The sequence below is a fragment of the Schistocerca nitens genome, chromosome 4 (assembly GCF_023898315.1).
Source record: "Schistocerca nitens isolate TAMUIC-IGC-003100 chromosome 4, iqSchNite1.1, whole genome shotgun sequence".
NCBI classification, from domain to species: Eukaryota; Metazoa; Arthropoda; class Insecta; order Orthoptera; family Acrididae; genus Schistocerca; species Schistocerca nitens.
In genome coordinates this window covers 179,065,039-179,081,278 of record NC_064617.1, presented here as the reverse complement: position 1 = coordinate 179,081,278, position 16,240 = coordinate 179,065,039, and the positions used below count along the sequence as shown (strand labels likewise).

Sequence of the window (16,240 nt, the reverse complement as noted above, 5' to 3'; positions counted from 1 at the left end):
AATGTCCCACGCTTCTAGTTCCAGCTACCAGTCCGCGTTCAAAGTCTCTAAATTCCTGTCGTGAGGCCATAACCGCGTGGGAAACATTTTTACACGAATCACCTGAGTACAAATGACAGTTCCGCCAGTGAACTGCTCTTTTACACGTTGTGCACGCGATACTGCCGCCATTTGTATATGTGCACACCGCTGACCCATGATTTTTGTCACCTCAGCGTAAGCAGGGGGAAATATACAATAAGTCACAACAACGAAATATGTGCGTTTTCGATCCTATTGTGTGTGAAATCCTATGGAACTTAACTGCTAAGGTCATCAGCCCCTAAGCTTACACACTACTTAAGGGGCTCCGGAAAGGCTCAAAATCATGAAAAGTTCAATTTTTACTTTTTTGCGTTTTCTGAATCTGCAGACTATTACCTTTTAATAGATATATAATTTATTCAATTCCGAAGTCTACAACTATTTTTAAATTTTTTTTGAAATGTGTTCTACATGGGCGTGACCCACTGTGGCGCTGTTAAACTGCTGTCAAATGGTGTTATTATTAACGTCCGTGTTCATCAGATACATTTTAGTGATGTGAGATAAAGTATGTGTTGTGGCTAACCTGTGATGGTTCAATATATATCGCTGGTGTGATTGTCGATTGTTTCATGTTTATTTACTCTGTCGTTATCTCGAAAATATTCGTAATTAATTCTGTTTCTTGAGTCTCTGTTTTGTTGAAGTATAATAATGAGTAAAAGTAAAGTTATTAGAAATCCTCTGAAGGCTTTTAAGAAAAGGAGAAATGTTGGAAAGCCAAAGGTATTTAGAAATATGGGAATGAAGATAGGTTCTAACATGGTACGAGCGATGCTTGCTGTAGACAACGAACGCCTTCGGGCTGCAGACAGGGCTGTAAAGAGTCTAGAAATAGAAGCAAGAGTAAACAGGAGGAGGAACAAGAGGAAGCTGGAGGAGGAGTTTGCAGAGGATGAAGATAATCCATCCTATGGACCTGGAATGCACTAAAAAGTTAATCCAATCTTTGTCGCTCGATTCCCAAAACTTTTATTTTCTCATACTAATTACATGTTTTCTAAGGATCTTCCAAACATATTTGTTTCAAACTTTCAGTAAATATTACACAGTACCTTCTGCATAATTCAACACAGCCTTTTTCCAAAAAACTGTATATTTTTGAATATATAAATAAAAAATTGCAAAAAAATGTTGTGAATTTTCATTACAATTGAAAAAAAAATCATCTTTAATAACTGAACTAAAATTTTGTAAAATCCCTGTGTTAAGTTGTAGCCCATATTCCAATAAATAATCTGTAAAAAGTTCAACTTCCTACCTCAAATACTTTGTGAGGAAAGATGTAATTTATAAGCGTTATTTTAACATTGCAAGTATAGGGCGTTCCGGAGCCCCTTAACCTAAATTATCCTAAGGACAAACACACACACCCATGCCCGAGGGAGGACTCGAACCTCCGACGGGACCAGCCGCACAGTCCATGGCTGCAGCGCCTAAGACCGCTCGGCTAATCCCGTGCGGCTTTCGATCCTATTATTTCGGTATTTCGTTTTTTGGCATTACCAAAATTCCTCTGCTACACCTTGAGTAGGTGGTCATTGAAATGTCTCTCGCAGTAAGACGTGCAGTTTTGATGCGAGGGGGCCATACTATTGCTTGTATGGATAGTGATTTCTATTCTAAGCACACTTTCGTGCGGTTCTGAGCGCTCGAGATCAACGCACTTCTCTTGTCAGAGAGAAATTGTAAATGTAACGGCATTTCACAAGAGTGTGAGTGTGTCCGCAGCTTGTGGTCTACTGGCGCCGGCACGGTAACTCAGCGTATTCGGTCAGAGGGTTAGCTGCCCCCCCCCCCCCCAAAAAAAAAAAAAAAACAAAAAAAACACCTGAGTTAATGGATCAACGGCGAAATGAAACGGGTGTCTTGCGACTTCCGCCCCGAGCAGATACAACGAACGAAGACAAACAAAATGAAGTTAAAAGAAAAAAAGTTGCTGCTTCTGGATCACGGGATCCCGGGTTCGATTCCCGGCCGGGTTGGGGAGTGGGTGTTTCTGTTGTCCTCATCATTTCATCATATTCATCATCGTTTGTGACAGTGACTAGATTTGGACTGTGTGAAAATTGGGACTTTGTATGGGAGCTAATGACCGCGCAGTTGAGCGCCCCACAAACCAAACATCATCACATGAGTATGTAGGTCACATTGTTGCTTTGCTCGGTTATCGGAAGATCAGAGTGCCATGGGTACCTCAGGGGGCGACTCCTGAAACGAAAGTGCACGGACCTGATATTTGCCAGGAACTCCTCTCATAAGAGTGGAGACGACGCCTCCCTGCAGTCAATTGCGACAGGAGGCGGAATGTGGGTACATTATTAAGGACCGAATACGAAACGCCAGTCCATGGGATTTCGTCAGATAGGGTCACCACAGAAAAAGAAATTCAAGACACAGTCCTCAGCTGCAAAAATAATGGCATCAGTGTTTTGAGATGCAGATTTTGTTATTGATTTCGCGAGACTTATGTGGAATGAAGTAATATGTTGCTATGTTGCCCAAATGTTCCCAGAATGTACTCTCTCGGAATTTCAGCAGTAAAACTCTCCATGATGCACAACACCTCTCCTGTAGCGTCTACCTCTGGAGCTTTTTTAACTGCTTTTTTATTTTTATTTAATTGGTTTGAGGTGAAGTCCATTTCATTATACACAATTATGTCACATAATGATACAAACAAGACATTTGTCCGACTTCATCACAAAATACAGTGTGTTTCAAAAAGAATAGTATAATTTCAGAACATTTTTATTGATAAAAACATTCTACAAACATGGAATGGATTGCAAAATACTAACAAAATCTTTAAGTTTTAGCTAGGCTCCATGTGTCCACCAGCAGCAGTACAAACAACATCTAGAAAAATGCTCAATTCGTCATAAACTTCACACAGTGTATCTGCTTTTACATAAGTTATGGCGGCTGTTATTCTGTTCTTCACTTCTTCTATGTCACGAGGTAAAGGGGAGATGAACATACTTTGCTTCATATATCCCCAAAATCGCATGGGGTCATGTCTGGCAATCCTGGAGGCCAAGAATGCAGGGCAGTGACTCGGCGTCTCGGCATCCTACATTGAGGCAGAGTGTCATTGAGAAACTGATATTCGTTGTTGTGCGAGTGTGGTGGATCTCCATCCTGTTGGAAAATGAAATCATTGGAGTCCTCCAGAAGTTGTGGAAAAATCCAATCCCGCAGCATTTGAACATGGCTCATTCCAGTCGCTGTGTTTTCCTCAAAAAAGAAGGGACCGTACACGTTTTCAAGAGAAATGGCACAGAAAACGTTGACTTTGGAAAGTCTCTTTCGTGCTCAATAATGCGATGAGGCTTCTGGAGTCTCCATATGCGCACATTATGCCAGTTTGCTTTACCGCTAACATAAAATGTTGCTTCATGACTGAAAGTTAACTGTGGTAAAAATGGATCGTCTTCCATGTTCTCTAGCAGAGCGTTGCTGAAGTCTACGTGTTTCCTTTTATCACCAACCACAAGAGCTTGCACTAGTGTGGTTTCTATGGTTTATAGACCAAATAACGCTTTAACATTCGCCGGATAGTCGCATGAGACATTGCCTGTTGTCTGTTTGACTTTCGGGGACTCCCCTCAAATGTTTGCTTAAATCTTTCCAACATGTCATCGGAAGTGCGAGGTCGACTTGGACTCTTACCTTTGCACAAACATCCTGTCTCTTCAAACCGGCGATACCAACGACAAATGTTTTTGGGTGCTGGCGGATAAATGCCAAAAAGCCGACAAAAAGCAAATTGGACTGAAATCACTGATTCACGCTTTGGAAACTGCAGCACAAAAAACGCCTTCTGTCGCGCGGATGCAATCTTATTTCTGACTTACTGTAAATTGAGAAGACGCATTGAGTGATATCTAACGGCGATTTTCTGAAACTCCAGATCACGCCCATTCACACAACACACATTTCCTTGCCGGCTCGTCTCATGTTTCGTAATTATTACCGTCCAAAATCAGATCATTCTTTTTAAAACATTCTGTATACAATTGTGTGCGATAATCAGTCTACAAAGTGCATTATTCGGACTGTATACTGGTGAATCAGACCAAGTTTTTTAAATTTAGTATTTCAGCCATTTTTGTATCGGAACAACGCAGTGACCACCAGTATACACTTTTCATTTACAAAATCTAAGCTCAGAACTGAGGAGGTTATGAGAGAGACCCAAACCTAGCGGTGGATAGATGATGTGGTTATTATGAAAAGTGGCGACGCGACGTTTCTTCACTGCATGTAAAATATCTTGTGTTAGGTCTGCTGTACCCTAGAAAGTGGCTGATGTACTGGCACCCAAATGATTCGGAGAGCTATCTGAAAATGGAGGCTAGTGAATTGTAACCATGTTCCCAATGGACAACAAGGCAGTCTCTTGCTCGTGGTTGATAGTAAACCTCGTGTACAGGGGTTGGACAAAAATACGTAAACACCAAAAACACAACACATTACCATGCCTAATAAGTTGTAGGAAATCCGTTGGCATTCAAAACAGCTTTCATTTGTCTCGGAGTGGATAAATGCAGCTCGTGTGTGGTTTTCGAGGTAACATTGTACCATTCTTCCTGCAAAATAGTGGAGCGATCAGGCACCCTTGTCTTCAAAGTAGACCACAAAGGCTCAATAAACTGGCATGAAGGCCAACACAAAAGTTCTACCTCCATCTCTGCATATTGGTTAAAATTCACTAGGTGAGGTCTGGCTGGATTTGGGTACTGCGATGTTTGCGTACGTCTGGGTATGATTAACCACTAATACGCGTTCATCTGGAGATAGATTGCTCTGGTTCCTAGTGGAGATTCGACAATTCACCCCCGTGCCCACAAAACCACTCCTGGACGATGCAAGCTGTGTGAACAGCGCTCTATCGTCTTGGAGCACAGCAGCACCATTGGGGAACAAGCATTGCACCATGCGATCGACCTGATCAGCCAAAATGGTCACAGAATCCTTGGCAACCTTGCAGAGAATCCATGCAGCCCATATTGCTGCACATATCATCACTAACCCGCTGCAACTTTTACTTTTGGGGTGTAGTTGGAAACAGTGTGAAACAAGCCTCATCCGACCACATGACTTTCTTCTAATGCTTCATAGCGCAGATGGCACCACGTTTTCCTGTTACGCAAGCTTGTATCAGTGATGAGTAGTTTTGGAATTCGAGCTCGGCCTGCAATTCCCTGCTTACTGATCTGCTTTCATGTTATTTCGGTGCTGATAAGGTTCATGAGTGAGTTTTGCGGCTCTCCTCTTATTTTTCGCCGCAATGCTCTTCAATGACCGCCTGTCACGATCACTCAACACACACTTTCGTCCACGTTGTGACGTAGTGGGTGATGCTTTCCAGCTTCTCGTGTATGCAGTATAAATCTTAGATACGATGCCTGTTCAAACGCGAAACTCTTCGGCTCCCTTTATTACGTAAGCACCCGTCCACATGAGCACCAAAAATTTGCGCACGTTCGAATCCACTTAGCTCAGACCTAATTCGCTCACAGCTGCTCAGAACAATGTTCTGACCACGACTGTTACTTGCAACCTATCGAGGACATTGCACAGGCGCCGTTCATGGTGAAATAAATACAACAGTGTAACCTGCAGACTTGGCTATCATCACCATTTACTCGTTTGTCTTACAATATGCATTTCTCGCGGTATTTCTATACTTTTATCCAAATCTTGCATTCCCTGTATACTTCTTACAATCAGAATGAACTAGGCACTCTTGGCAAAACATTACTCCCCTTCCTCACCCCCCCCCCCCCCCTTTGCCGGCCGCGGTGGTCTAGCGGTTCTGGCGCTGCAGTCCGGAACCGCGGGACTGCTACGGTCGCAGGTTCGAATCCTGCCTCGGGCATGGGTGTGTGTGATATCCTTAGGTTAGTTAGGTTTAAGTAGTTCTAAGTTCTAGGGGACTTATGACCTAAGATGTTGAGTCCCATAGTGCTCAGAGCCCCCCCCTTCCAGGAGACATCACGCCAATACCGTGTAACACCGCCTCCAGCCTGATTATGACCTTCGATATACCACATTCTGCTGAAGAGTAGAATTACCAAACTGTGAGGATGTTAATTCAGCCGCCGTTACAAATAGTGGGGATAGGGGATTAGAATTAGGTGGCGTTCAAGGCCAGACGAGGTATGTTCGGGTGCTCGTGTGTTCGTCAAACCACGAACGTAGGCGTGCAGCCCTGCGAACACGGCCGTTGTCGTCTTTAAAGACAGAAGTGTCCACAGCATACTCATGATGAAGATATTAGAGGGAAAGACAGCAGTGGATCACAGAGGATGTTGAAATAAACATCCTGGTTCATGTTTACAGTAACCTGAAATAGTGGGCCCGAGTCATAGTACGAAAAGTACAGCACAGAAAGTCAGGGAACCATCTCTGGCTTGAACTGCACACGGCGGGTTAAACACTGTATTGAGCACAGTTAAAGTTAGGGGGCTGAACACCCCAATATCCGCGCACCTAGACGACTGGAAGGACCTAACTACTTTTCGCTAACAGTAACCCCAGTTGTACGGTGAAGTCGTGCTACTTACAGTAAAATTATAATGGCTCCACTAATGTCTAACGGAACCGTCCATTAGAAACACAGAGGCTCCGATCATCCAACACCGAATACGGAATGGTCAGACCAACTCCTCTTGGAGGGGCCGGACGCTGATGGTCGCACAGTTAAGGGCCCCACAAACCAAACATTATCACCTCTTACAAGGGGACCTTGCCTATTCGTAATCACCGATTTCGTCCAAATTTATGGTATATGCAGAGCTAGGACAGAAATGAAAGTGACAGAAGTGGAATCTCTAAACGGCCACGCGTTTAATAAAAATTGCGCTCGTCAGAGACACATGAGGCTTTTCTGTTTGCGTAGTCACGGAAAGAGTACAGAACGGTAATCCGAGGGCCGTGGGATTGAATCCCTATGGCAAAAGTTTTTTATTTTTCTTGTTTCAATTTTTGCTTTACTTACACTGTAAATGAAATAATGAAGAAAAAGCAAAGGAAGGGATTGTAAGGCGTATGGCAGAATTTCGTATATAAAATTAGAGATTTATATTATTTTGCAGTTCATGGTTTACAAGTGTTCGTCAAAACAGGGAATCGGTAATTGCCTAGGCATTTTGCAAACGTTCTTGTCGCCGCATTTTTGCAATTACATGGTTGCTTTGAATTTTCTGTAGACGTTCATAAAAGATTCTCTCTCTCGCTCATCGTACAGCTTGCTAGCAAACCGCGCTTGATGTATCACTTCGTCAAATACTGATGAGGATGGCTGGTGAGGTGCAATGGAATGTATTTTGATGCAGTCTTCTCACGATGTGATTTCGATTCCTCCCTCGATGGCTCAATTTTATCTATACTGGAAACCTACTTGTTCGCGTGCAGTTGCTGAGGACTAACGGAATACGATATCCAGCACCCTTTAATTACAACCCTTGCTGGAAAGTTATTTGCAGATTCGTTATGAACGCTGCACCTACGGTAAAATACTTTCTTGGCAATTTATTTTAAATCCCAAATTTTCCTTTGCCTTTTTATTTCATATATTTTATGAAAATAATAATAAATACAATATTTTGACCATTATTTCGTTTTATTTGCAGTGTCAGTAACACAAAAATTAAAAATTAAAAAAAATTTGCACGAAAGGACTCGATCCCACTCCCTCAGATTATCGTTCTGTACTTTTCGCCCGGATCCAACGGCTGCCTGGAAAATACTCCACATAAATGGTTCAATCCGCATCCGACCCACGTTAAAAATGCTGTTTATTTCTAAATACTTAGCGATCTAGAGCTCCCACTTCAGTGACTTTCATTTCTAGACACAAAGGAATTATTGACATTTAGCTGCTGGTGTGCCGGACTGGGATTCTAACCCGGGTCTTCTGTTTACTAGGCAGGTGCTCTGACCACTAAGCCATCCGGACACAGTACTCATCGCACGTGCACGGACTTATGCTAGAACACCTCCCGTCAGCCCCAAATTCACAATATCCACACACTACTGATGTAGTGCCCCTGCCCACTGTCCTCATTACTCGTGGCGTTTCGCCAATTCTCCTAAGATTTCGAGCGTGGTGTGTATCTGCACTGAATAAATCAAGGAATCATTATCGAGCATCGCCTTAATTATATACGTGGGTATCTGTTCATTCGGACTTCTCCGAAAGAACAAACGACACATACATACAGTGTGACAATTATTGAATTATACGAAATAAAATCGTCATAACTTCTGAACGTTTTCCTTCAGGACATTCAAACTGCACCGTTGGCCTCGGGGCATGATGGAAATTAGTATGGTTTGTTTTAGCGACGAATCCCACTTGCATCTGGATGGCTTTGTCAATAAGCAAATTTGGCGCATTGGGGGACTGAGAATCCGAATTTCGCAATCGAGAAGCCTCTTCACCCTCAACGGGCAACTGTGTTGGGTGCAATGTCCAGTCACGAAATAATCGGTCCGATGTTCCTTGATGGCACGGAGCCTACCGAACGGTACGGGAAGGTTTTGGAAGATGATTTCTCCCCATTATCCAAAGTGACCCAGTTTTCGACAAGATGTGATTTATGCAAGACGGAGTTCGACCCGAAACGGTTGAAACAGAGTGTTTGATGTCCTGGAGGAGCACTTTGGGGACCGCATTCTGACTCTAGGTTACCCAGAGGCCACTGGCATGGGCCTCGATTTTCCACCATATTCTCCGTATCTGAACACATGCGACTCCTTTTTGTGGGGCTATATTAAAGAGAGGCCATACAGCAATAATCCCAAAACCGTTGTTCAGCTGAAAATAGCCATTAAGGAGATCGAGAATTTTATTCTAATTGATGCACCTTGAAAGGCGAGAAGATTTGATTCAAAATCAAATGGTTCAAATGGCTCTGAGCACTATGGGACTTAACATCTGAGGTCATCAGACCCCTAGAACTTAGAACTACTTAAACCTAACTAACCCAAGGACACTACACACATCCATGCCCGAGGCAGGATTCGAACCTGCGACCGTAGCGGTCGCGCGGTTCCAGACTGAAGCGCCTAGAACCGGGCGGCCACACCGGCCAGCGTGAAGATTTTATTCAGCCGTTCAGGAGGTCATCGACAGCATCTATGTTCCGAAACTTCAGCGGGCCATGCAGAATTTCGCTATTCGTCTGCGCCACATCATCGCCAAGGATGGCAATCATATCGAATGTGTCATAACCTAAATCCGAATATCTGTAGTGACGTTCAAATGTTGAGTAAAGAGCGTTCATGCCATAGTCTGTAAGTAATTTACGTTATTTTTCATGTCTTTCAATAACTGTCACCCTGTACTTCCATCTTGACAAAGCCCTGCATATAATATAAATGTGGACGCGGTTCCCTCGTTAGACTGTCATCTCCATAAACCCTACCTCCACAACGCCTATACTTTTCTTCATGTGGCACGTGCATTTTGTATTGAGTCTTGGGTTCTTGCTTATACGGTATACTTCTTGCATTTATTTCTCCTAACCTCGTGTAATCCTCTTAATTTTACATGTCTGATACCTATGTTCGTATTCTGCAAGTAACAGCACAGTGTGCTCCATCTGAGCGCGCGTGGAACAACGTACTTTTCACTGATAAGGTGTTTTACACAAGCGACGGCTATCCAACAGTAATTTACAGGTCGCAAGTGACTACACGTGAAAAAACACGTAGCGATGACAAGAAGATGTGGGGAACTATTGATTTGCTGCTGGAGTTTAATTTTTGCGAGAGGAGTAGGAGCACTTTACATAATTGAGGGGACTCTTGAAAGCAGGTAGTACGCTCGCCTATAGAAGGATGTGATGCTGCCTTCAACGCGAATTCTATACAGTGAAGGAAGATTCACGTTACAAAAAGATCATTCTCGCACGCATACGAGGGCTGTTCAAAAAGTAAGGTGACTTTTAAAATTGCGCGGACAACGTACATTCGATTATCGACCGTTTTTTTCTTTTTACTGTGTTGGTACACATGTCCCGAACATATGTTAAGAGTTTTAAGTGCACAGCATAGACTACTTCGTTTGTTTTTGACAGATGGAAAGGTTAGACGTGTTTCAGTGTGCTCCGCGATTTTCGATTATTATAAAATATTGAACAAAGAATTTGGATCAAATTTTGTGTGAAAAATGGAATCAAGTACTCTAAAACACTTGAAATGTTGACAGCGGCATACGGTGATTCTGCTCTAAGTAAAAAATAAAAAAGTTTACAAGTGGTACAAGATCTTCCAAGATGGCCGAGAAGATGCCAATGACGAACCTCGCTCTGGACGTCCCAGCACATCAACAACAGATGATAACGTCGAAGCTGTGAAGGAAATTGTTTTGTAAAATCTTCGAATTACTGTAAGAGAAGTTTCTGAGGATGTTGGCATATCTGTCGGCTGTGTCATGTAATTTTTTCGGATGTTTTGGGCACGAGACATGTGTCAGCGAAGTTTGTTCCAAAACTTCTCAATTTTGATCAGAAGAACCGTCGCATGAGCATCGCTCAGGAAGCTCTTGAATGACGTCAATGATCCTGATTTCCAGGATGAGATTTTCACTCTGCAGCGGAGTGTGCGCTGATATGAAACTTCCTGGCAGATTAAAACTGTGTGCCGGACCGAGAATCGAACTCGGGACCTTTGCCTTTCGCGGGCAAGTGCTCTACCATCTGAGCTACCCAAGCACGACTCACGCCCAGTCCTCACAGCTCTACTTCTGCCAGTACCTCGTCTCCTACCTTCCAAACTTTACAGAAGCTCTCCTGCGAACCTTGCAGAACTAGCACTCCTGAAAGAAAGGATATAGCGGAGACATGGCTTAGCCACAGCCTGGGGGATTTTTCCAGAATGAGACTTTCACTCTGCAGCGGAGTCTGCGCTGATATGAAACTTCCTGTGTGCCGGACCTAGACTCGAACTCGGGACCTTTGCCTTTCGCGGACAAGTGCTCTACCATCTGATTTGCTGAAAAGGGTCATAACTGGTGATGAAACATAGATTTACGGTTATGACGTCGAAACGAAAGGCCAATATCCCCAATGGAAGCATCCCGGAGTGCCAAGACCGAAAGAAGCACGACAAGTTCGATCAAATGTCAAAGTTCTGCTCAATGTTTTTATTTTTTATTTTTTCGATGACCGTGGCATAGTGCATCATGAATTTTTGCCTCAAGGTCGTACGGTCAATAAGGAGTACTACCTTGACGTTATGCGCCGTTTGCGAGAAGCAATGCGCAAAAAACGTTCGGAATTATGGAAAAACAATCCATGGCTTTTTCATCTCGACAATGCACCTGCCCATTCGTCGTTACTTCTGAGTGATTTTTTGGGCAAAAACAACACGACAATAATGCTTCAGCCACCATATTCACCAGACTTGGCCCCATGCGACTTTTTCCTGTCCCCAAAACTGAAGAGACTTACGAAAAGATTCGCCAAAATCCACAGTCAACATTTCGAATGTGGTGCTGTACTAAATTCCATTTTTCAAGCAAAATTTATTGCAGATTGTTTGATCAAACTGTTTCGAAAGTAAAAAATCGCCAAGCACCCAAAAACACGTACAACCTTTTCGATTGTCAACAATAAACTGCTCAAAACAGCTGAAATGCAAACGTGTATCAGGAACATGTGTGCCCCAAGTTAAAAAAATTTTTTTTTGAAAATCGGATATATACAAACTGCAAAATTAAAATATTACCGTTTCTTTTTGATTACACTTGTATATTAATGCTCGACATGAGAGCAATTTTCTCATCAGCTACATTGCCTGAAACCATTTACATTTTAAAGGAGAGTGGGAGCCTGTGCCCTGCAAAAAGCTGCGGCGGCGAGGAGCGGGCGCCGGCGTGCACTGACCTGCGATCCGATGCGTCCGTGGAGGCGGCGGCTGGCGGACTGGTCTGCGCGTGCGGTTCGCAGACCACGCGCCGCTGCTGCCTGGTTACTGACCTGCCGGCTGCGGCTGCCGCAGGTGTGGGCGACCTGAGCCGCCAAGCCACCCGACCTGCCACAGAAACGCGACCACTGCTTCTGCGTGGGAACAAAAACAAAGCGCAGGGCTCCCTCGTCTGCTTCCGAGCTGGTTTTTTAAAAACGTATCTGTGCAGTCATCTGCGGACCTCCAGTGCGTCATCGCAAACGGAGACCTCCCGCCAAGAAGCCCTCAAGGAACTGTTACGGAACCATAACAATGGAGTGACAAAAGTCGTAGGATAGCGATATGCACATATACAGATGGCGGTAGTATCGCAGACGCTAGGTATAAAAGGGCAGTGCGTTGGCGGGGCTGACATTTTAGTCACGTGACTCATGTGAAAAGGTTCCGACGTGCTTACGGCCGGACGACGGCGATTCACAGTCTTTGAACGCCGGATAGCACTTTGAGCTAGGCCGCTTGGGACATCCCGTTTCGAAAATCTTTAGAAACTGAATATTCCGCGATCTACATCTACATCTACATGGTTACTCTGCAATTCACAGATAAGTGCCTGGCAGAGGGTTCTTCGAACCATTTTCATACTACTTCTCTACCATTCCACTCTCGAATGGCGCGTGGGAAAAAGGAACACCTAAATCTTTCCGTTCGAGCTCTGATTTCTCTTATTTTATTATGATGATCATTTCTCCCTACGTAGTTGGGTGTCAACAAAATATTTTCGAATTCGGAAGAGAATGCTGGCGATTGAAATTTCGTAAACAGATCTCGCTGCAAAGAAAACCGCCTTTGTTTCAGTGACTGCCACCCCAACTCGCGTATCATATCAGTGACACTCTCACCCCTATTGCGCGATAACACAAAACGAGGTGCCTTTCTTTGCGCTTTACCGATGTCCTCCGTCAATCCTACCTGGTAAGATCCCATACCGCGCAGCAATATTCCAGTGGAGGACGGACAAGTGTAATGTAGGCTGTCTCTTTAGTGGGTTTGTCGCATCTTCTAAGTGTTCTGCCAACAAAGCGTACTTTTTGTTTCGCCTTCCCCACAATATTATCTATGTGGTCTTTGCAATTTTAGTTGCTAGTAATTGTAATTCCTAGGTATTCAGTCGAATTGACAGCCTTTAAACTTGTGCGATTTATCGCATAACCAAAATTTATCGGATTTCTTTTAGTACCCATATGGATGACCTCGCACTTTTCTTTGTTTTGTGCCAATTGCCACTTTTCGCACCATACAGAAATTCTCTTTAGATCATTTTGTAATTGGAATTGATCGTCAAATGATTTCACTAGACGGTAAATTACTGCGTCATCTGCAAACAATCTAAGAGGGCTGCTCACATTATCACCTACATCATTTATGTAAATTCAGGAACAGCAGAGGGCCTATGACACTACCTTGCGGAACGCCAGATATCGCTTCTGTTCTACTCGATGATTTACCGTCTATCACTACGAACTGTGACCTCTCTGAGAGGAAATCACGAATCCAGTCATACAACTGAGACGATACTCCATATGCACGGAATTTGATTAATAGTCGCTTGTGATAAATGGTATCAAAAGCCTTCTGGAAATCTAGGAATATGGAATCGATCTGAGATCCCTTCTCGACAGCATCATTACTTGATGGGAATAAAGAGCTAGCTGTTTTGCACAAGAACGATATTTTCTGAATCCGTGTTGGTTATGTATCAATAAGTCATTTTTTTCAAGGTGATTCATAATGTTCGAGTACAGTATATGCTTCAAAATCCTACTGCAAACTCACGTCAGTGACATGGGTCTGTAATTCAATGGATTATTCCTATTTCCTTTCTTGAATATTAGTGTGACCTGTCCCACTTTCCAGTCTTTAGGAACAGACCTTTCGTCAAGTGAGCGGTTGTATATGATTGCTAAGAAAGGCGCTATTGTGTCTGCACACTCTGAAAGGCCTCCCCCCATGAACCATGGACCTTGCCGTTGGTGGGGAGGCTTGCGTGCCTCAACGATACAGATAGCCGTACCGTAGGTGCTACCACAACGGAGGGGTATCTGTTGAGAGGCCAGACAAACGTGTGGTTCCTGAAGAGGGGCAGCAGCCTTTTCAGTAGTTGCAGGGGCAACAGTCTGGATGATTGACTGATCTGACCTTGCAACACTAACCAAAACGGCCTTGCTGTGCTGGTACTGCGAACGGCTGAAAGCAAGGGGAAACTACGGCCGTAATTTTTCCCGAGGGCATGCAGCTTTACTGTATGGTTAAATGATGATGGCGTCCTCTTGGGTAAAATATTCCGGAGGTAAAATAGTCCCCCATTCGGATCTCCGGGCGGAGACTACTCAAGAGGTCGTCGTTATCAGGAGAAAGAAAACTGGCATTCTACGCATCGGAGCGTGGAATGTCAGATCCCCTAATCGGGCAGGTAGGTTAGAAAATTTAAAAAGGGAAATGGATAGGTTAAAGTTAGATATAGTGTGAATTAGTGAAGTTCAGTGGCAGGAGGAACAAGACTTCTGGCCAGGTGAATACAGGGTTATAAATACACAATCAAATAGGGGTCATGTAGGAGTAGGTTTAATAATGAATAAAAAAATAGGAGTGCGGGTAAGCTACTACAAACAGCATAGTGAACGTATTATAGTGGCCAAGATAGACACGAAGCCCATGCCTACTACAGTAGTACAAGTTTATATGCCAACTAGCTCTGCAGATGACGAAGAAATTGAAGAAATGTATGATGAGATAAAAGAAATTATTCAGGTAGTGAAGGGAGACGAAAATTTAATAGTCATGGGTGACTGGAATTCGACAGTAGGAAAAGGGAGAGAAGGAAACATAGTAGGTGAATGTGGACTGGGGCTAAGAAATGAAAGAGGAAGCCGTCTGTTAGAATTCTGCACGGAGCATAACTTAATCATAGCTAACACTTGGTTCAAGAATCATAAAAGATGGTTGTATACATGGAAGAATCCTGGAGATACTAAAAGGTATCAGATAGATTATATAATGGTAAGACAGAGATTTAGGAACCAGGTTTTAAATTGTAGGACATTTCCAGGGGCAGATGTGGACTCTAACCACAATCTATTGGTTATGAACTGTAGATTAAAACTGAAGAAATTGCAAAAAGGTGGGAATTTAAGGACATGGGACCTGGATAAACTGAAAGAGCCAGAGGTTGTACAGAGTTTCAGGGACAGCGTAAGGGAACAATTGACAGGAATGGGGGAAAGATACAGTAGAAGAAGAATGGGTAGCTCTGAGGGATGAAGTAGTGAAGGCAGCAGAGGATCAAATAGGAACAAAGACGAGGGCTAGTAGAAATCCTTGGGTAACAGAAGAAATATTGAATTTAATTGATGAAAGGAGAAAATATACAAATGCAGTAAATGAAGCAGGGATAAAGGAATACAAGCGTCTCAAAAATGAGATCGACAGGAAGTGCAAAATGGTTAAGCAGGCATGGCTAGAGAACAAATGTAAAGATGTAGAGGCTTATCTCACTAGGGGTAAGATAGATACAGCCTACAGGAAAATTAAAGAGACCTTTGGAGAAAAGAGAGCCACTTGTATGAATATCAAGAGCTCAGATGGAAACCCAGTTCTAAGCAAAGAGGGGAAAGCAGAAAGGTGAAAGGAGTATATAGAGGGTCTATACAAGGGCGATGTACTTGAGGACAATATTATGGAAATGGAAGAGGATGTAGATGAAGATGAAATGGGAGATACGATATTGCGTGAAGAGTTTGACAGAGCACTGAAAGACCTGAGTCGAAACAAGGCCCCATGAGTAGACAACATTCCATTAGAACTACTGACGGCCTTGGGAGAGCCAGTCCTGACAAAACTCTACCATCTGGTGAGCAAGATGTACGAGACAGGCGAAATACCCTCAGACTTCAAGAAGAATATAATAATTCCAATCCCAAAGAAAGCAGGTGTTGACAGATGTGAAAAGTACCGAATTATCAATTTAATAAGTCACAGCTACAAAATACTAACGCGAATTCTTTACAGACGAATGGAAAAACTGGTAGAAGCCGACCTCGGGGAAGATCAGTTTGGATTCCGTAGAAATATGGGAACACGTGAGACAATACTGACCTTACAACTAATGTTAGAAGAAAGATTAAGGAAAGGCAAACCTACGTTTCTAGCATATGTAGACTTAGAGAAAGCTTTTGAC

General features: G+C 43.3%; 1 protein-coding gene across 1 annotated transcript in view; it reads right to left on the bottom strand.

The window, feature by feature from the left end:
- LOC126251933 (hatching enzyme 1.2-like) overlaps window positions 1-12,054 on the bottom strand; it is a 109,108-nt gene extending 97,054 nt beyond the window's left edge. Inside the window, exon 1 of the mRNA XM_049952687.1 lies at window positions 11,985-12,054. The gene's annotated coding sequence lies outside the window, so the exon portion shown is untranslated. The remainder of the gene's footprint in view (window positions 1-11,984) is intronic.
- Window positions 12,055-16,240: the final 4,186 nt, after the last annotated feature.